We start from the raw sequence: 22760 nt of genomic DNA, 5'->3' as shown, positions 1-22760 counted from the left end.
AAAAGAGCGCTAATTGTCCTAGCTGTTTACAAGACTAGACACACACACACACACACACACACACACACACACACACACACACACACAGCCCCTCATATAGACGGCTAGCCTCCTACAGAGCCACGGCGAAAGAATAAATGGCAGTCTTAATTTACCTCTTAATATAATATAATACATAATCAATAATGTAACCCCCCCCCCCCCCTATTGATGATGAATTTGCACATGAACTTTGAACTCTTGTTCTATCTATTTAATCATATGATTCTGTGGACCCCTATCTATTTATCATTTTATTTGTGTATTTTACTATTTTTAATGGTGCATCATATTGCTCTTATTAATGGATTGAGATGACTTGACTGGACTGGACTATGACGGACTAACAGTTTATGCCATGAACCATGAAGTTGCCCCATCAGTGTTTCTTTCTTTCTCTGTCCTTTTCTCCCCTCTCTGTTGATACTACTGTGTGTTATGGTTGCACTAAATGGAATTTCATTGTATGTTTCATACAGTGACAATAAAGATCTTATCTTATCTCTTCGTAACTCTTGAGAGTGTACGAATAGGTTGTATCTTTAAAATAAGTTGGTCGTAAAATGTTCGGTTTGCTGAATGCTTTCAATGTTTTGTTAATTTGTAGGTTTTCGTCCAATAGAAGTCAAGCCAGACAAGTTAGACAACCCCCCTCGTATATCTATGACTGAAAGTATTGCACTCTTGATTGTATACCTGATACAATCTTGTTCTTTTGACCTTTTCACAGGTCTCTGAGGCCTATAAACATTTACAGCCGCCCGTGTGTTGATAGTGAGTTAAAACTCAACCCAATTTCTAATCATTAAAACATTTCAATTGCCGTCTCGGTGCTTGCTCCAACATGTTGCATCATGACCTATATGACTCACCCACCAAACACGGGTTTAATGGTCAGGAATTCATTTGACCTTCAAAATGTTGGAATTATTCACTTCATCTAAATCTACTAAAAGAATGTGTATTGTCATAAAACTCATTCCAAAAAGGATTAATCCAATGTGAACTTTAAATTCATATTCGATACATTATTCTGCAACTGCTGAGAATTATTTTTATTTGTTTTGCAATTTGTATTGGAAATTGAGATTTTCTTAATTTCTTTCACATCATTATTATAGTCATCATATGAATTCAAACAGCCTAAATAGACTGAATCCTCTGCACTACCAACTAAAACAAAGAAAACATTGCCACATAATGTCATCTCATGTGAATGGCCGATGCACACACACACACACACACACACACACACATACACACACACACGTCACATCGCCTGTAATGACATGGCCAGAATGGGGACGCCAGGTTGAAAGTGGGTCAATGAAAGAACCATGGGAATAGCACCGCAAGGTCACATCACTGGACAGTTGTAAATTGTACCAAAGGACTTTTATTGGTCTTGCCAGGGTCTCAGGGTTAGGCTGTGGTTTCTCAGTGGCTCACACATAAGCAGACACGCAAACACACGGGCACGCATACACACACACACACACACACACACACACACACACACACACACACACACACACACGCACGCACGCATGCACGCACGAACACACGCGCATGCACAGACACACAGACAAGCAGCCCAGCCCTATCTCCACCCTGCCTTTTGTGTTTGGGGTTAATCTGTGGGCCAGATCAAAGGGTCAGGTCCAGGAGATAAACTCTCGGCCCTAGAGCTTCCATCACCCCTCCCCCTCCCCCTCCCCTCGGCCATATCTGCGAATGATTAAGCTCAAGGTGATTCACGGCGGCTCGCCTGAAGAGCCACGGAGGATTCTGAGCCAGATAGAGGGGGATTTGTCCGAGCCATCGCTGTCCCAACTGGCCGCCATTGAGCCGCAGACACACGGTCGTTACACTGTCACTCGGCTTTGAGCCTCCGCATGCTCCCAACCAGACGTGGGAGCCTGCTCAATATAGGCTCCCTTGACTTAAAAAGACTTTTCACCTTTTGACAAGATGGGATCTGTGGCACCCTCGCTCCAACGCACTGCCCAAATTATATTGTCTCTCTGCTTTGTATATGAGTGATCTCTGAAAGGAATCCTCTGACTTTTGAAAAGGCCAAATATTCCGGCTGTTGTCGAATGTCGGGGAGGCTTTATCGAACGAGGCGCATGCGCGCGCGCGTGTGTGTGTGTGTGTGTGTGTGTGTGTGTGGGCGGGGGTATAACCGAACGAGCACAGCGAGTCTGGCTTGTTCCGGCTTGATTCGGAATACACGCCTTTTACAATCTAAAGAGGGAGGCAGATGAATGGGTGCGTGTGTCATCGCCGTTGACGTACTAAATGAAGGGTATCAAAGCGTGGAGGTTTGCCACAGAGGGAGGGAGAGAGAGAGAGAGAGAGAGAGAGAGAGAGAGGGCGCAAAAGAGAGCAAAGTTGAGATGAGAGCGAGCGTCTGATAGAAAGAAGGTAAAAGAGAAAGAAAAGCATCTCCTTTTCTCTCCGAGATGCTTTGACAGAGACCGAGACAGACAAGCAAGCAAGCCTTCCACGTATAATGTAATGTTTCCATTAGAGAGCACTCTGAAAAAGAGGAACTCGCCGCTTGAACCTCTTGGTTGACTTGTCAGTGAGCTCATCCATCATCATCATCGTCTGTACATGGTGAAATCCAGGGTGTTAGTTGAACCCTTTGAGAGAGAGAGAGAGAGAGAGAGAGAGAGAGTGTCACAGTGGGACCCTCAACAGATCCCTGCCTGTCCTGTAGGGTGCTGCACAGATCGTGGGAGGTCGGCTTGCCCTACGGCTGATTGGGAATGGGAACCCAGCCTCCTTCAGAGGAGCGTTGACACCTTCAGAAGGACACAGGTGACTCTGGTGGTGGTGGGGGGGGGGGGGGGTCCGTCCCCCAACCAAGATGAGAGAGGGAGTGGCGGGGTTGGGGGGGGGGGGGGGCATATTATGGGAGAAGAAAGGTGGGGTTAGCATGAGGTTGTATACCTTCGGGCTAACCGGTGGCGCCGTGACTCAGGATTGTGTGTTTGTGTGTGTGTGTGTGTGTGTTTCTTTAACCCTGTCCCATGTGTCTGTTTGCATGCACACACATGCGTGCTTGCACACATTTTGCTCGGGCTGGCGTGGGTGTGTTGTGTTTCCAGTAGCGAGTTTGTCTACAAGGCAAGCTGCTCAAAAGGGTGTGTCCTCATGGCCTAGACGAGACGTGTGTGTGTGTGTGTGTGTGTGTGTAATGCCGTTTTCCCTCATTGTTTACTGGATGATGCAGAATTTAAGTTAGCGTTTTGAAGACATGAGGCCTAGGCTTCTGGTGATCGGTTACTATAGCAGTGCCAGATTAGCCACAGACAAACCGAACGAACATTTGACTCGGGTTCGATCAGTGTTCATTTGAGGTCCAGGCTGTGACCCTAAATCTGCTCTCGGTTCACTCTCGAGTGGATCCAGTCTGACTGACGCCACTGTCCGCGGCAGACGGGACCCCCGAAAACACCAGAGGCTATATGAGTCAGGTGGCAACAGATGGAGAGACACAATCTGGATAATAGGATATCCCTCAAAAAACTCATCTTTATCTGTAGATAGATACATCTACAGATACATAGAAAATACAGAAATACATATACTGTAGTACACGGGTCGTTGCCATATATTGATACTGACCGAATTAACCACTTGCGCCATGTATGCTTCATTGTACATCGAATGGTGGAAAAATGCGATCTGCAATACTTGTGTTTTTAATTTGTAGATCGGCTGTTTTAGCTTTTCCTCAGGGTTTTTGGAGCTACATGCCGAACCTGATGTCAAAGTAGAATCTTCACTATAAGCCTATAATTTAGACTTATTTTCTGATCTGAGATGTCATTTCATAATCCATGGTGGATCTTCCTCAGGGTAAGAAAAGTTTAAATTAGGCTGTATAATGCACCTCTATATGCATTCTACTTTCAAATCATTGCCATTATAGGGATGTCCCGATACACTTTTTTCGTTCCCGATCTGATCCTGTGTCGTGTTGTGTTTATAGCTATCTACAGCTATATATACCTCGTGTTGTGTTTATAGCAGACTCCTCACTAAAATGTGCACTTGCAGTTGGGGCATGTGGAGTTTGCTTTGGAGTTTCCCTTAAACATTTAATTTACCTGCCATAGTGTCAACCCCTTAACCCAGTGTCGGACCGGTGGTTCGGCTGCCATATTCGCCGGCACCGACCCCGATATGACAAATGAGTACCGGTACTTTTCCGATACGATACAGTATCGGGACATCTCTAATGCACTCTCTAAATACACAACGCTCCAAAACGAGCACCACCTCAAGGCGCAACCACCTCAAAGCCCAAAGGGTTAAATGTTCCTCCCGGGGTCTTATCGCAGGCCCATCTTCTCATGCACCCGTAGCGTATACAGCCAATATGAAGGGGCTCAGAAAGAGGATGTCGGGGATATTTCGTTGAAAGATGGACTCTGTGACGCAGTGGGCAAATTAAACCCAAAGCCAACAGGCCCTTAAGTCCGGCCTCTTTCTTAAAACAACAATTTGACACAGCGGATCAATGGTGAACTGTATAGCCTCCTCCATGTGTGAACCTGGGAGTGAAACAGTAGATATCTGATTCAAGCCTGGGTTATACTTCTAAAGGACTGGGTTACTTCTAAGGACAGTTGTGTCGGTAGAGGGAAGTCTGTGTTCACTGGTAGCAGCCGCTCTGTTCCCAACTGGCTCACACAGTAACGCTTACTGTAACACAGTGGTTCCCAAAGGGGTCCTTGAGAGAGTTCCAGGGGGTCCCCAGCTGAATGATAGATTAGGAACAAAATGGACCCTTATGGGTCTGGAACTCTGAGAGTTACGGACCCTTATGGGTCTGGAACTCTGAGAGTTACAGACCCATAGAGTTGAGCAGAACCATTTGGTTCCATTTGTTAAGAGTTATTATTAACATTGATTTTTACAATATAAATTGGGGATCCCAGAGCCAGAAATGCCATCAAACGGGGGTCCGTAGACTAATGCATGTCAAACTGGGGGTCATTGAAATTAAAATGGCTGAAAATCAATGCTAGAGCCGTAAAAATCCTCTCTTATGGGGGTCCCTGGCATATACTTTCAAATGGGGGTGCTAATTGGTGTCAATTTGGGGGTCCTTGACGTGAACAAGTTTGGGAACCACTGCTGTAACCACTTGAACCCTATAGTGTCCCTATTCTGGGGGAAACATTCAGCCATCTACAAGCTCAAGAGATTTGGTGTAGAGGGATCTATTCAAGTAATTAATATAGGTTTAAGAGGTTAATTAGTTGGGAATACGGTACCTGGTGGGTGGGGGTTAATTACCACACTTGGTCTCTTTTGACCAGGTGTCACTAATTTGGTCATGTCATTACAGATTACAGGCAAGTGAGGCAACCTACCCCCCCCCCCCCCCAAGTAAATTTCCTTTTCTCTCAAATGTTCTAAACAAAACCCTGTTTGTAGTGTGTACAGACAGTAAAGGTCTTAAATCTGTTAAGTTTGCTATAGTCACTAAAAAGTCTGCCAATTTAAGACTTTCTAGTTCTTTCCTAATGATTGTCTGTAACAACGTATTAAAATTACCCCCCCCCACCCACCACACGCACAGAAAAGGAAATGTAAATACTTTGTTAGTTACAGTACTTGTTTCACATAAATAAACCGTCCACAACATATCCCAGAGATGGAAAGAAAAAGAAAAACACTCTAGCATTATCTCCTACCGAGGGGAGAATGACATCAATTCTACAACCCAAAAACCATGATTATAGCTTTTAAAACTAGCATTTGGGCTGTCAGCAGACCAACCGAGCAGTTGTTGGGCTTATTTACTGCATTGCACCACATAAAAATACAGCAAATAGACAAACAACATGTGGTAAACAAATGTTTGTGATTAAATTGCAGGTGATGAGATAACCATCAAAACCAACGGTCAGTCTTTATGACCATGAACCAGACGGAAAAAGGCACACGCTTTTAATTTTAAATTATGAATATGGTTGTCAACGCGGGGGCTGTTTGGATTTATTTTCCCGGAGACCAGATGAGATAGTTGTGATGAAACCGGTGATGGCTGGCTGGCAGCGAACGCGCCTGCACCTGGTCCCTACAATGCATGCAAACCTTCACATCTCACACACGTATTCATTTCTCAACCGATATAGTTAAAGGCAATATTCCCAATAGAGTGTTGGCGCCGCCGAACTGGACTTTAAGAAATCCTCATAAACCCTCAAAATGGCCCACAGACTTGTTAATGATGGTCAGATAAGCTTATATTTCATATGAGTTTATGTACACCTGTCAATATTAATATTGTAGCACTTATGTGGGGCTTGTGGTCATGTCACACAACACTATGTAGGACTGAATGGTAGTATACTGTAGTGGAAAGATTCATACCGTTATATTTCCCAGGGATATATCCTTTTTATATACACAATCCACAGACTTCGTTACGGTATACAATACCTAATGAAGCTGTGTATACAAGGAACATAAAATGAACGGCGGCAATTATCCACCAAAATATTATACCATAACAAAATAGTATCGGTAGCCAGAGGTCTTTTCTTTACTTCTGCTTACTGTACACTACAGTATTACCACCAAGCACTGAAAAGATCAGTTGACTCCTTTGCCGTAACAATGATGGGTAAATTTAACACCGAGACGAGGCCCCGTTAACGTCAGAATCTGTTCTGCGGTGGAGCGGCAAAAACCGCATGGCTATAGTGTTCCCGAGAACAGCCGTTTACAATGCATTAGATCTCCATCTTCCCTTCGGACAGATGCCATATAAGTCAGAAGCTGTCAGGCGCCCAGCTGGGCGAAGACAAGCTCATTGATCCTCAGACACCAATATGTCAGAACGCACATGAACGGACCGAGGGTTACAGACGCAGGCTGGTTTTTGTTTTCATGACCGTATGTCTCCGCTCCTGTCAAAGTGTCTGCTCGGAGAGAGAGAGAGCGGCCTCTCTGACCAGGAAGACACCCTGCATGGCAGGCCAGTTCTCACTAGAACACGCTGTGTCTATGTATTTATGTACTGTATGTATACACAGTATACCCCCAGGGGTCCTTGAGGGAGTTCCAGGGGTCCCCAGCTAAATGACTTTGGAACCAAATGGACCCTTATGGGTCTGTAACTCTGAGAGTGTACAAATGGAACGGGTCCGTTTGGTTCCATTTGTACACTCTCGGAGTTAAATTAACATTGCTTTTACTGTATGAATTGGAGGTCCCAGAGATAGACATGCCATTAAATGGGAGTCCGTAGCGTGTTGCATATCAAACTGGGGGGGTTCTTGAAATGAAAATAGTTGAAAATCACTGTTAGAGCTGTAAAAACCTTCTCTTATGGGGGGGGGGTCCCTGGCATATATTTTGTAATGGGGGTCCGTGGGCTAATGAGTGTCATTTTGGGGGTCCTGTTTGGGAACCACTGCAGTGTCTGTCCCAGGGTTTGTTTTTCTGTTGATATTACCCCCTCTGGTCATTCATTTCATTGTGGATCCCCATGCTTCTGGTCAGACTGAAGTAAATGCATGCATTTCCTTGTGAGAAATCTAGATGTATATGTTTGGTATTTTTGTTTGATAATATCAGAATTTTATATAAAAAAAAAGGTAATTCAAACTTTTGGTTTGGTTTGGGGATAAGGGGGGGTAAGAAAGGGGGGGTAAGAAACCTGCTTTGACTGCGACTGTGGTGATGAGAGCACGACAGGCAGGCAGGCAGGCATCACAGTGGTAAATGAATGCCACCGGATCTGTGTCGTGCTGAAAAGGCAGATTAGGTCTAGGTAAATCTCTAAAAGGGAGATGGACAGGCCAGGCCAGGCCGACCTGGTGGTCCTTGGCTTGGGGGGTCTGGCCAAGGTGGGTGAAATGGGATGTGTATATGTATGTATGCATTGCACACACTAATTTATGTAAGTACATAAATACATGCGTATGTATGTAAGTATACATACTGCGATTGCACACACATGTCCACTTTATTTTGTGTTCTTTCCCGTTCTCGTCATTTGTGTATGTGTGTGTATAGGCCCACACATGTACAACGTATGACATTGTGTGTGTGTGTGTGTGTGTGCGTGCGGGGTCTGAAGGTCTTGACACACCCTGACAAAAGTCTCAAAGCCTTTTTTTCCCTTGACCCCCCATACCTCCGATGAGAGAGACAGGACCTTAGGCGCGCGCTTGCACACACACACACACACACACACACACACACACACACACACACACACACACACACACACACACACACACACACACACACACACACACACACGCACGCACCATAGTGCCAGTGAGACAGGGGTCTGGAGCAGTCAGCAGACCTGGGTGTCATCTATTACTACCCTCACAGTTCAAAGTCCATCACAACAATGAGACACAATTAGGAGCTTATAGAGGGGATCTGGACCTGTCACTGCCTGGATGATGGACACTCAGAGTGAAGTGTACCAATGTGGGTGTGTGTGTGTGTGTGTGTGTGTGTGTGTGTGTGTGTGTGTGTGTGTGTGTGAGTGCATGTCCGTTATTTCCCTCTCTCTGATCATCTGCTCTCATTTTCCCGGTGTCGATACTAGAGCCATGATATTTGGCTATTATTATTATTTTATTCTTCATGAAATTGGTACTGGCAATTATGCAGCCAAATGCCAATGTATCCTTTTAACCTGGTATAGCCTATCCATATTTTGGAAATGTCATTTCTTTGTCATTTTTTTTTATCTTGACAAGGTTTTCTCAAATTGATTAGAAATGATTCGGCCCTTTTTGAGAGAAGTTCGTTCAAGACATCCGTAATCGAAGGTGATTCTAGGACTCTCTAGGAATCTGAATCCGCATCGGAGATTGTGTGGGATTGCTGAGTGCGTGTCCATCATTTCCTTGACTCGTCTCCGCTCCCTTTCCCGACATATCTCCCTTGCTCATCGCCCGCCCCCACCCCCCATCTCCCTTTCTCTCACTTTCTCGTTCATTCATTCCTTCCTTTAAAGAATGAAGGGTTTTCAGATCGGAAAAAGAGAATAAGACAACACGCTCAATCAGAGATAATGGAGGCGCTGGAATGTCTTGGAGTGGTTGTTGGGATCAGTGTAAAGGGTAGCTTACCGTTAGGATAATTACTTTTTCTTTTTCTTTCTTTTTTTTGCTGACCTAGGTGGTCCTCATTGGAAATGGAAAAGTACTCGTTCTGTCACTGTCGGGGCATGTGAGGCGTAATTAAAGCCTTCCGGTGCTAAACGCACGTTTATCCGTTTTAAGAAAAAGCCCAGAGTTTGTTATTAAATTGATAATGGGATTGATGCGGACAATGGCGTTCCGCCTGTGCAACTTGTTTTTATATACCCTTATTTACTATATCCTCTAAAGTAGTAATTAATTGAGTTTGTTTTAGTTTAGGTGCGTACAGAAACGGGGTGTGAACTCTTCCCAGGGTAAGCTTGTCCCAATTGGAAACAGAGCTCCAGCTACAGTATAGACTATAGAGCACCCAAGTCTCACGTAATTTACACATCCTACCGTTTTTTCCCCTTCTGAATCCCATTAGACTTTTGATTATATTGCGTCAAATGAGAACTGTGTTCCGAAAATAAATGAATGATCTCGACGGTTTGTCTCGGTTTGACGCTGATTTGGTTTGACTGACTATCGTAAACGATGTACAGAGACGCCTCCCTGACAATATCACAGAGACTGTTTATTTTTTGGACCACAATGCTTATATGAGACGATTTTAATCAGACCAGTGCGTGTCCAGTGGAAACCTCGTATGAATCTGATCTCAGGTCAGAATGGGTTAAGATGACCCGATCTCCTCCTTTGGTACTTCATATCAGCAGTGAAGGGGTTAATGCCCTCAATGTGATAACGGGCACAGGAAGCCCGAGTGTTTACGTTTCCTTCAATTCCTCTTAATTATAAGGGTTTGGGTCCAAAATGGCCGCCAGAGGCCACAGAATTAGTTTTTGCTTACATACATACATGTCTGGTACTGGAGTGAAACCAACAATGTTTTTTGTCTTACCACACACCAGTAGTTTATTTATTCGCTTCCGCTTGTGTAAACGAAACCAGTGTCTCTAACGTTGGCTATGTTTGCATTCATTATTGGATCTTCTATAGTCCAGTTATGACGTTTACATGTACATAAATGGTGCATTTATATAGCGCCTTTATCCAAGGCGCTTTACATAGATTGTGCATTACATTCACCCATTCACACAGACGTTCGTACACCGATGGCGGCGGAAACCATGCAAGGCACATCAGGAGCAATTATGGGTTCTATACGCCTGAATGTGTGTACGTGCTTGTGTATGATTGGAGTGTGGACGTTTCACTAACCCCCACCTACTGCAAAAAGAATTTGGGGAAATACCACCTGTCTGTCCCAACACACACGCACACACACACACACACACACACACACACGCATCTTTTCAGACCCTCCTACCCGCCCCATTTAATATATTATCTATAGTGTCCCCTCCATTGGTGTCTATGTGTCGCAGTCATTGTCTGAGTCCAGTGTAACAGGAGAGCAGTCTAGACTGGCTGGCTACTGGTTCTAATCCTCAGAAACATGCAGCTGAATCAATCTGAAACTAAAGACCCGCTGACCCACCCCCCCAACCACCACAACCACCACCACCACCCCTCCTTCATTACACTAAAAACATAAGGCAACGTCGTATCACACACACACACACACACACGAGATGTGGTCCAGCCCCAGCGTCACGTTACTCCGCCATATAGCTGAATGGGTAGAGAGCCGAGCCGGCCCATGCATGGGAAGTCCTGGAGCGTCCCCCAGGTTCGATCCGCGGCCCTGTAGAGGTATCACCGTGATGAGAAGGAGACTCCACGTGTGTAACTGCCCCCCCCCCCCCCGCATATACGCGCATGGTCTGACCACTTAGGGTAGCAATCAGCTGAGTGAAATCAGCTGAGTGAAGCTGAACACGGAAACAGTCCAAAACCCCGTAATGGTCCATTCGGTTTCCATTCATATGCTCTGATTTACAGACCTGTGAGGGTTCATTTGGAACCCCCTCGGGGAACCCTAAGGGTCCCTGGACCTGGGGCGGCGGTGGCTCAGGGGTAGGGTGGCCGGATGGTAACCGCAAGGTTGCCAGTTCGAACCCGCGGGCTCCCCCAGAGTTGGTGTCGAAGTGTCCTTGAGCAAGACACTGAACCCCTAATTGCTCCTGATGTGCTGGTTGGTGCCTTGCGTGGTTTCCGCCGCCATCGGTGTATGGGTGTGTGTGTGTGAATGGGTGAATGTAATTAATGCACAATCTATGTAAAGCGCCTTGGATAAAGGCGCTATATAAATGCACCATTTACCATTTACCTCACTTTGAGAACCATTGCTTATAAGTTATAACTATAATAGTGGTCATTATTGTGGTCAACTTACCATACCACTTCTATCAGTAATACAAATGGTACTAATAACGTTTCATGGTAGGCATCAACCGGTCAATTTTATTCAGAGGGGTCATATCTAGCTTTATAATTTGTTACATCAGAATTTTGCCACTTCCGTCCTGGCGTTTACTATATTTTGGGGCATGTCATTAAAGGAAAATGTTTTAACATTTCAAAATGATTACAGGTTCATCCTTGATGTTCCGTTTTAGCTATTCATCTCGCGGCGGAGTCTTATAGGGCTTAAATGGCACGCACAGAGCATGATGAATGCAACACAACTGACACCATTACCGTGACATAGTGACATACTGTATGGCGGTTCAAAGTGGACATTGAGGGTCTGCATAGCTATACATGACATATGAGGCATGGATCCAAGGCATGGGAACTTTGAGAAGGCCAACTAGACATACATATGGAACAGGAGGGATGATGCATTGATATAGGGAGGGTAGGTATAGGTGGGGTAAAGGGGCATTGTGTCATGGGCTCATGTTTGTCCTTCACAATGCCTCTTAAGCCGCACGTTAACATTACACGGTCTCAAGAGAGAGCCGTTTGGAATGTCACGTTACAATGGCCATTTTTGACCCGTCGGTTAAGAGCCATGTGATGTAATGTAGCGCCCGGGCTCGTTTCAGAAGCATTTGTTGACCTGCTTATTCAACATTCACGACGTGTAATTGTTCCACGGGTAATATAACGCCAGAGGTCACTGACTCCTCCTCTGACCTTGATCCCCCAAATTAGGTAGATATGAAACTTACTAATTTGATAGATTTATCCCCCAAATGTCTTTCACATTTGTGGCGCCCCATAAGGTTTGAAGTGAAATTGCTTTTGACTATGCACGTGGGGTCGATCAGACAATGTGTTCATGTAAAAAAATAGGCCAATGTCTCATATAGCGATTTGTGAGTTTTGGACAAAATATAGGAGTAGCAAAAAGTTTTACCTTTTAACCTGAGTTACAGCGGTCCTTGCAAATAAAACATTTGAGAACCAATAGTACTAGTGGACTCCTAATGTGTCATAGTGTCATAATAAGTGACATTATTCTGGAGAAAACTTGGAGACTTGACAGATCAGTAAGTGGGTGTTTTTATGATAAAACATTTTTAGAAGATTATAATGGTGTGTAAAATAGAAAATCAAAGATTCCAAGACCAAGTCTTTGCCACGAACAGATTTGTCAGTGTACGGGCATGTTGGTTGGTGACCCCTGCTCTTGACGCACAGACGGGGTGAAAACTTTAATCTCCGTCCCCCCCACCCCCCCGGGCCTTCAACCTGGCGAAGATAACAATATATACAGTAACAATAACAATAGCACGCTGTGAAGTTTTTATCAACGTTCACGGTTCATCAGCAGAGTAATCAGACCACAGTCCTGAAACACAACCGAGGCCAGTAGACTTGACTGTGTCATCGTATAATCAAACGATAATATTGACCCGTCGCTTGCTTGGATTAGTGGACGCACGATACTATAGAGGGCAGTGGTTCTCAAAGTGGGGTCCGGGGACCCCCAGCGGTCCTATGAGGGGTTCCAGGGGGTCCACAACAAAATTAGTTAATATAGCGTCACACTCATTTCAACCACTCTATTTTTCATTTTTTTTAGCTTTTATGCATTTATTGATAGGACAGTAGACTGACAGGAAATGTGACAGGTGAGAGAGATAGGGAGTGACACACGCATCAAAGGTATAGTCTGGATCAGGATATTAAAAACTTTGAATAATTTGTTTAACACATCATCTCTCCATGGTGGAAGATACATATCATTTTGGGTGCCCTTGCGACATGAACGAAACATCTGACATAAAACATGAACATAAAAGAACACCCCACAATTATACCCCCTCATCAAAGTGCCAATCGGTTTACATGGCGTAGTGTGTCATCACCCAACACAGCCGGTGCGATGGAACATGTGGTCGAAAAAGACTGAGGTCTGGACGAGCACAAGCATATGGTGCCGTTATGTACCCGTGATGACATGGCCTAGAAGAGGTGGTCAGAGTTTTTTCCAAGAGGCCCCGACAGAACGCGGATCATCTTCTGTTAAACGACATTTTAGAGGCCGACCGACACTGAGGGATGGTGGGAGGGGAGGGGAGGAGAGGAGAGGAGGAGGAGGAGGAATGGGATAGTTGGAGCATAGATGCACGTAGATACCCCATTGGCCTTCTTTGAAGCTATGTGAGAGCGATGCGTCAATGCCGCCGCCATATGGGTATAGGGTATAGGGGCAATACGCCCCGCCTCCATGGATGTCTGGATGTCTACTGAGTGACGCAGAGCAGTGGACAATGTGGCGGTCATGCATGGCAAACGGCTGTGGCTCTCATGTCATCCAATGGCATGGATGATGTTCCTCTGTTGTCATGTTTCTGTGTCTGTCACTCCCTCTGTTTCTCTGTATCTCTCTCTGTCTCTGTCTGTCTCTCTCTCTGTCTCACTCTCTCTCTCTGTATTTCAAAAGATGGATCTTTTCCTGATGAAGGTCATTAGTCTGTAACTAATACCCCACAGCCACGACGGACCCACAGTAGATCTATTGCAACGTGATGAGAACAATTTGATGTTTTTTAGTTTTCTGTCTAGGATGACGTGAACTTGAAATATCACTGCTGAATGTTTAAAGCACCTTATAGGACTCACACAATCTCTGTGTGTTTGGGAGGGGTGTGGCTGTGGGGACCGGCTTCCCTGATTGGCTGGGGGTATATTGCACAAACGCGTGAGCATGTACAGTATTCAGCTGTGGCTCAGGAGGTAGAGCAGGTCGTCCAATGATCCCTGGGTCGGCGGTTCGAATCCCTGCTCCTCCTGTCCGCATGTCCTTGGGCAAGACACTGAACCCTACATTGCCTCCATTGAGTCGGTCGGTGTGATTGGTGTATTGAATGTGGGGTGGAGTGAGGACGCTGGTGTCGACTGTTTGCCACTTCACTTCCTAGTGTATGAACTATGAATGAATGAACCATTGTAAAGCGCTTTGAGCACTTGGAAAAGCGCTATGAAAATGCAATTCATTCATTTATTCCCCACTTCATCGTTCCCAACGTTGTATTATTGATTCCGTGACATCGCTGTCCCCTCCGTCCACTTCAATGTTAAACTAAGTGAATTTTTTTTTTTTTTTTTTTTTAATGTTTTTTTTTGTGGCTTTCGCCTTTATTTTATATATTTTTTATGGAGGGACAGACAGTAGGCTGACTGGAAATGGGGAGAGAGATGGGGGGGGTGACATGCAGTGAAGGCCGTCGGGATCGGGAGTCGAACCCGCGGCACACTGCCAGACTGGAGCCACGGCCCAGGCCCCAGATTGAGTTTTTGATCTAAAACGGCAATGGTCACGGCTCATAACTAAAGCGTCGCTGGTCGGCGGTCACGGTTACAAAATGTGAGTTTCAGGTGACGTGTAAAAAGATCGCGGCAAACATATCTTAGACGATTTTTACTTCCGGTTCATAGGCCAATGATGAGTTGTTGGTCTTCAAAATAAAAGCTGGCTCCACTAAGGTCATATGAACCGTTCCATACAACAGAGCCTTTGTTTATGTGTCCTAATAACTAGCATCACTGAGAGGCCATTTTGACCTATTTTTTTAGAAGTTGATTATCTTTGCCCATGAAGCTTTCAGAAGCCCCTTTTATGACCATCATCATCCATCATCTGGACATCTGAAACATTTTCGTTTGAAATATGAATTTAAGCACATGCTGCTTCTGTCACATTTGACTTCAGTCATGCTAGTATACTGTAAGTAGACGTCTACATGACTGTGGGCAGCAAGGCAGCTGCAACATACTGTAGTGGGTGTCGGGGGACCCCCAGGGGTCCTTGAGGGAGTTCCAGGGGGTCCCCAGCTATAAATGATAGTTCTAGGAACCAAATGGACCCTTGTTTCTGTAAACTGGGTTAAATGACCTTTGATTTTCCAACATACATTGGGGATGTTGCATATGAAACTGGGGGGAGCTGTAAAAACTTCTCTTATGGGGGTCCCTGGCATATCCTTTCTAATGGGAGCCCGCGGGCTAATGAGGGTCATTTTGGGAGTCCTTGACATGAGTCAGTTTGGGAACCACTGCTGTAGTGTAACATGCTGTATGACAGACCACACAGCTTCCTCATCTGCTTTATATATACGTCAGCACCTTTAGAGTATATATGAATAGAGACGGCACCCGGAGGAAACCCTGAGGCCAAATGGACATAGCGGCCCAATTTGGTGTTGCATCGTGGGCCCAAACACATGGACACGCTCGTCCGTTGACTATCATTGCGCACGTTCACGATGACACGTGAACGCTGTTTCATACGTGAACGCGTGCAGCGATAGCCAACGGCCTGGCGCGTTCACGATTTGGCCCACTCCTTCCCAGAATGCACTCTGTTCCTATACCCGGAAGGAGGAGTGAAATCGCCTCGTGCGCTTTTGAGCAACTTGATGCAAGTGGATGGGAGGAGAAATCCGGTGCTGTCTCTATTAATATATACTCTAAGGTTATCCCCCGCTCCAGCATGCAGCCACCTGGCCCCCGCTCGTCAAAACAACAAAAAGATGCAGGAAATAAATATAGAGTGTACAGTAACACTTCATCTCCCGACCGCAGCCGTACAACACGTATACAGTAAATCACCCTGGATGAGCCCGGAGGCCCCGTGGACCCTTTCACCACCCCCGTGTCCTTAGATTTATGTTTATGTTCCTGTTTATTTATTACCCAGCAGTACTACATCCAAATGTAAACAAGGGAGCGTGAGTCTGTGCGTGCGTGCGTGCGTGTGACTGTGTGCGTGCATTGTTAATTTGCAAACATTTTCAGACATCTTCAAGAATATATCAGCTATAGTGTAACTGTAGATTCTCGTCCTATAACACAAACATTAAATTCCCATTGACGATGTCATCATACTGTACATTACATCATGAAGATGTTCGGCGATAAGAGCGCCCCTCACTTCGCACGGTGTGATTTTTAAATAAAAAAAAACGTCTAAATAATAATAATTAACGATTAAACATTTGACAGACAATCTTTAAATCACAGAAGTGTGAAGTGAGCGGCACCTTTTTATCACGATGATCATGCATGATTGAAATGATGCATGATGAAAACTCACGCCTGGTATGGTTATGGTTGTCATTCCATCATCAGGCCGAAAATATTAAAAAAATAATAATAATATAATAATATATGAATGGCAACTGCACTGAGAGACATGCAGCTGCCGTATACTCCCACAGCTGCTCTATACATATCCTTATACAACAGTGTTTTACCAGATTTTGCCGTTTGTGCTGCTAAATAACACCATAAAACCGTCCATTAGCCTTTTCATGTCACGCACCCCCCCAAGAGGGCATTCGAAATGCAACCACAAGGCGTGCACGCGCCACAGTTTGGGAACCCCTGCATATATAGCCTATACTGTAGTATAATTATGCGTCATTCATTCATGGTACACTTTTGCGCAGTGTGGGCACACGTTTCTTTTGTGTCTAACGAATGTGACGCAGCCGCAAAAGTACGGCGCAGTGCTCTATACCAACTGAGCTATAGACACTTACAGTATAGGTACCTCCTCAGGAGGTTCCTAAGAAAAGGCCCTTAGAACCAGCTGAACTTAAAGGACACACACACACACACTCATAATCTTAACACACATAGTTTGACTGCTCTCTTCACAAACAATACATCATGGCATACGCTGGGATGGACTTGTGTTTACTCTTCAACACCCTGCCATTTCCCCCGCCTCTCAGTGGGGGAGGGGTGGCGGGGGGGGTGGACCTTCCGTGCCTATTTTAGCCGAGCCGAGTGTGTGTTTTTGCACTGTACTGTATATATGCAGCGCTGGCAGCGTTGGTTCTCCGTCTCTATGAGGGCAGATGAAAGGATGGGGGTCAGATGTGTATATTTGACTGAGGGGAGGGGGGGGGGAGAGCACCACTCAGAGATAAACCAACACTCCCGTCCTCCGTGCCGTCCGTCGCTGTCGGGCGGAAACCTTGTATCTCCAAAACTGTTCTAGGAAATGGGAGAGAAAAAAGTACCCGCATGTTCCAATGTCTCTGATTTACTCACAAGCTCTTGTTGATACTTTCCACTGGTTATACAGTATGTTCATAAAACCCACCGCTTTCATTTTTAACAATTTAAATTTGGGACCGCAGATCGCATTTACTATCACATCAGGGATCTCCATCTCTGATGATGTCACGTGATGTCACGAGACCTGCAGGGCACCATATATGGGGGCTTTCCCCATGTATGGGGATTTTGACTGACTGACGGACGGACGGACGGACGGACAAAAATGTACGATTTCAGAGTAAACGCGAGCTGCGGTCGCAATAACATGCATGTCGAAAGTTGAAATTATGGAGATAGGAGGTTTCTGCCCCGACGGCAACGATATATGCCCTCTCTGCTCTGCCTCCTGTTTCCATCCCTCCACCATTCCTCCTCCTCCTCCTCCTCGTTCTTCATCTCTGTCCTCCTCCTGTTGCTGAGCTGACTGAGCGCTCTCTCTCTCTCTCTCTCTCTCTCTCTCTCTCTCTTTATCTCTCTCTCTCTTGCTTCCGCTCTCCTTCCATTCCCCCTGTAGATCTGTCTATGCCTCCATCTTTCCATCCATCCCCTCAATCTCTTTCCCCATCTCTCCTTCTCGCTTATACTTCCTCTTTCCCCCTCTTAAGTCTCTCTCTCTCTGTGTCTCTCTCTCTCTCTCTCTCTCTCTCTCTCTCTCTCTCTCTCTCTCTCTCTCTCTCTCTCTCTCTCTCTCTCTCTCTCAGAGAGGCCCTGCCCTGACTGAAGAGAGACCATAAATCTCTGCATAGGAGGAAGCGAGTGCTCTGAGGTTGACCTGGTGGTGCACACACGCGCGCGCACACACACACACACACACACACACACACACACACACACACGTGCCTCTGTCCACCACCCAGTACAGTATGAGCGTATCTCCTCTGGAACAGACACAAGTCATGCAGTTAAGCTTCACATATATACCCACAAATCTCAGCGGTACACCCGTGCATTTCCATGCGTGTTATACAGTATAGTACAGTACGCACACGCTGATGATTTAGACGTCCACGCTCGCTCGCTAGGCAGGCTCACACTATATAACACCTGCTGTACATGTGTTACTGTATATCTTACCACCTTGCCCCCATTTAGGGACGCGTGAACTCGCCGCGTGCGCTCATTTTAAAACGCGCTCTCAGACATGGTGAAGATTATTCAATCTCAGACACACAGAGAAACATAACAGAGGTCCAGGTCAAGAGTGTACAACAGTGTAGCTAAATACAGGGGTGTGTATGTGTGTGTGTGTGTGTGTGTGTGTGTGTGTGTGTGTGGGCGGCTGGGCCGGAACAGAACATGTCCCACCAATATTTTAGTATGAGTAAGTGACAAAAAATATATACATAGATGATTGAATGTCAGTCCATATGTATCTGTATGCCAGCCCGTGTTATTCCATCAATACCTGATAGTCTTGGAGTTGTATAAGCTGTACTTTTCAAACAGGTCAACCTTGATGTCTGTGTGTGCACGCATGGCTAGACGATACATATATTTGATACTTTATATTGACGTCTACACCAAATCTCTTTTCCCAACATATAGCCGATCTACAAGCTCACGATGCGCCACGATGCCACACGCTGGTCGGGACTTGGGAGCTTGTAGATTGGCTATTTTCTTTGGCTAACGTCCACCCCAGATTATATAGCAGTGGTTAAAGGTATATACAGGCAGTACAACAAGATAAAAACACGGCAAACGGATGACACAATAAAGCCAAATGCTTGTTTTCCATTAGTGATCCATACATTGTCGTCATCCCACGGTGCGGCCCCATGGGAGTGTCATGCTTCTCTGCGTTCAGAGATGATTTCTACGGAGCTGATTTCTAAATGGGTGCAGGTTTGCATTAGGAGAACGAGACGTCTCGAATGGGCTCAAATGAACAGGGCTTTTCATCCCGAACAGAGCAGATCGTCCGCTTTGAAATCCAGCCTCTGTGTGTGTGTGTGTGTGTGTGTGTGTGTGTGTGTGTGTGTGTGCGACTGTGCGTGCGTCACACACATCATCCTTTTCAGTTCACAGACCAATATTGGTAATAATGTCAAAAACTAACACATGTGCAGTTGTAACACGATATAAGGGGAAAAGAAAGAGATACAAGCTCTCTTTCTCTCTCTCTCTGTGTGTGTGTGTGTGTGTGTGTGTGTGAGTCCACTTGGGGCGTATCTGTGTCTCTCTCTCCAGAACATGGTCCAAATCAGACCCCCTCACCCCACCCATATATAATCACACACCGGGCCCATCTCGTCGGGAGGGGAAATTGCACTGTTTGTAATTAATGCTCAATTAAACTTGACATGGCCGCCCCAAATCCCCTGTAAGGTGACGGATTAGCCCGCACAGCTGGTCCACATTGGCCCGGCCCGACGCGCCATCTAGAGTTACCTAGTCGAGGTACATTCCCCTCGCTCAATGATGGCATTTATAAGATTTGCTCTGTTCCTCGCGGCCCCCCCGCCGGACCCAGAGACACACACAGAGAGAGAGAGCAGTAACAAAGTACATTTACTATAGCTTACTGACTCCATTACATTTAGGAGACTAATATAGGACTTTTGACTCCACTTACATGTCTAGGAAGGGACCCACTGGGGCAAAAATACATGAATGAACTAAGCCCTATTTGGTCAGTCAGGGGGGAGTTAATACATTTCAATACATAAATGCGTTGATTAAAAAAAGAAAGGAAACCTACCTTGTAATTTGCACTAATTTATTTTTAAAAGCAAGCGCTGCGGCATTTTAACTCGAGTACAAATTTGAATAAGCAGCTTTCACTTGTAGTTACTGTATATAGTATAGTAATATTCACCAGGAGTGCTGAAGTACTGAGGTTGAGTACTTTGTCTTACCAGAGAGAGAGAGAGAGAGAGAGAGAGAGAGAGACATAGACGTGACAGGAGGGGGGGGGGGGGGGAGTTTGGTTTGGTGGCGTCTCCGTGCAGTGGTAACTTCATCATTTGATTGCACTGCGCTCACAAATTGCTTTGTGTGCGTGCAAAAAACCCGCTCACACACGAATACACGTGCACACGTGCGTGCACATGTACTGTACCCAGTACACATGTACTGTACCCATAGTGTTGTACACATGTACTGTACCCATAGTGTAGTACACATCATGTACTGTACACCCATAGGCCTGCTGATGGAATAAGGAATCCGTGGAATCCATCCATCTGCAGAAGGATTCATCCGACTGCGTATTAAGTTTTTATTAACAGCACATGGCATGTGAGAAGAGAGGAGGGGGGGGGAGGGGTTAATTTTGTGCTGTAACTGATGTGTGCGCGTGCGTGCATGCGTGCGTGCATCCTTGCTTGAATGTGTCTGCTGCAAGCATGCACACCCTCACCAATACGGTGTCTGCGGGTCCTGGTAATTGTGCGTGATGTGTGGCTGTGCTTACCATTACCAAGTTAACATTACCTCCTGCTATGTGTGTGTGTGTGTGTGTGTGTTTGCGTGCGTGCACAATATGTTAGTTCGTTGAGATTTGGTTGACACAGGCCTTATTCTGTTCTGACAGATCTACATCTGTTGTGTGGAGGTTGTGAGTGCTTTGTCCTTGCGCTCGCGTTGTATACCATAGCATTAGGCGGGTAAACACAGGGCGTGACAACACTGACCTGCGTGCGCTCGTGCGCGCGCTCTTTGCGTGCGTGCGTGCGTACTATAGGTCCTCTCAGTCAGTGTTGACTCGGGGTGAATGATCAGCCTCAGGCGTTGCATTGCGACAGCAGCAGTCTGACCCCAGAGGTCTTCCCTCACGACAAACACCTCTCTGCCATGCATCGTTCCAGGGTCTGTTACTGACCATTATCACTGACCCGTCACTGATAAAGAGAGGCCATCAATGGAGGCATTGTGCTTATTGGTGCTTGGTCAATTGACTCATCACGATCAAGTACTCCTTGATCGTGCAGTTGAACGCCGAAATTAAGTGTGTGTGTGTATATGTGTGCGTGTGTGCGTGCGTGTGTGTTTGCATGTGTGTGTGTGTGTGTGTGTGTGTGTGTGTGTGTGTGTGACTGCAACCTGTCTGCTCGCTTGCCAGTGTACAGATCTGTGTCTGTCACACGTGTGTGGCTTTTGCACCAGTATATTTTGCAAAGCACACACTCCTATTGGAGTGATTATAACATCACTTGACAACAAGGCAGGTGCGCTGACAGCGAGGCCTTGAGGCGGCGAGTGCCCCACGGCGAGCAGCCGGCAGGCCTTGCACGTCGACGACTGCTTTGACTGAACTTTAGTTTAGTTTAGTTTATTTGCATTAAAACGTATAAGCCAGAATAGGTTTTAAGCAAGAGTGATTCCAAAAATGGAAAATAGCGAGGCTTTCTTATATCGATATTTAACGCCTTAAGACGAGCATATTCTCGTCCTGCGCACCGCACATATTTATTTAATAGGACGGGTATACAAGTCAAAAGCATCAAATGTGTTAACCAAATTACACTTAGTACTTGACAATGAACGTTAGCGAGCTATCTAGCTAGCTATAGCGACAAAGTGCAAACGGCAAGCGCCGAACATCACTTCCACCCAATGATGGAGTCGTGGTTTTGTGAAAACCACGGCAAAAAGGCATGTGCGTGTCTGTCACCACTTAAGTGCAGGCATGAGTTTTTGTGCTGTGCAAATGCATTCACATCCATTTTATGCACGTGTGTGTGTGTGTGTGTGTGTGTGTGCGTGCGTGCGTGCGTGTGTGCGTGTTTTCCTTCGTGCCAGGCATTACCACATGGCAGAACTTAAGGTGCCATTTTCTCTGTGGTTTGCAGCCCAGCATGGAACCTGCTCCTTTTGTTTGAAGAGCGATGACATGACAGTCTGTTTGCCTGTCATGAGAGCTGCACCAAACCCTCCATTTTCTAAACCAACAATCCCACACTTGACCTGCACGGAGGATGTAGTCACTAGTTACTCTGCACGCGGAATATATACATGTCGTTACATACAATTCCTGTGTTTTTATTAAACGTATATCTATCGTCTGTCTCATATAGACTGTAACAATGATTGGACAGCGCGACAGTGTTGCGCCATTGGTTTCTTTCTATATCCGGTCCGAAATGCAAACGGAATGCTATTGGCTGAAACCACAGCGAAGGGTGTGGTCTTCTCTTCACTAGAACCAGT

The sequence above is a fragment of the Protomyctophum bolini genome (assembly GCF_963924005.1).
Source record: "Protomyctophum bolini genome assembly, chromosome: 13".
In the NCBI taxonomy this organism is placed as follows: domain Eukaryota; kingdom Metazoa; phylum Chordata; class Actinopteri; order Myctophiformes; family Myctophidae; genus Protomyctophum; species Protomyctophum bolini.
Note: the sequence above shows the minus strand (reverse complement) of the source record.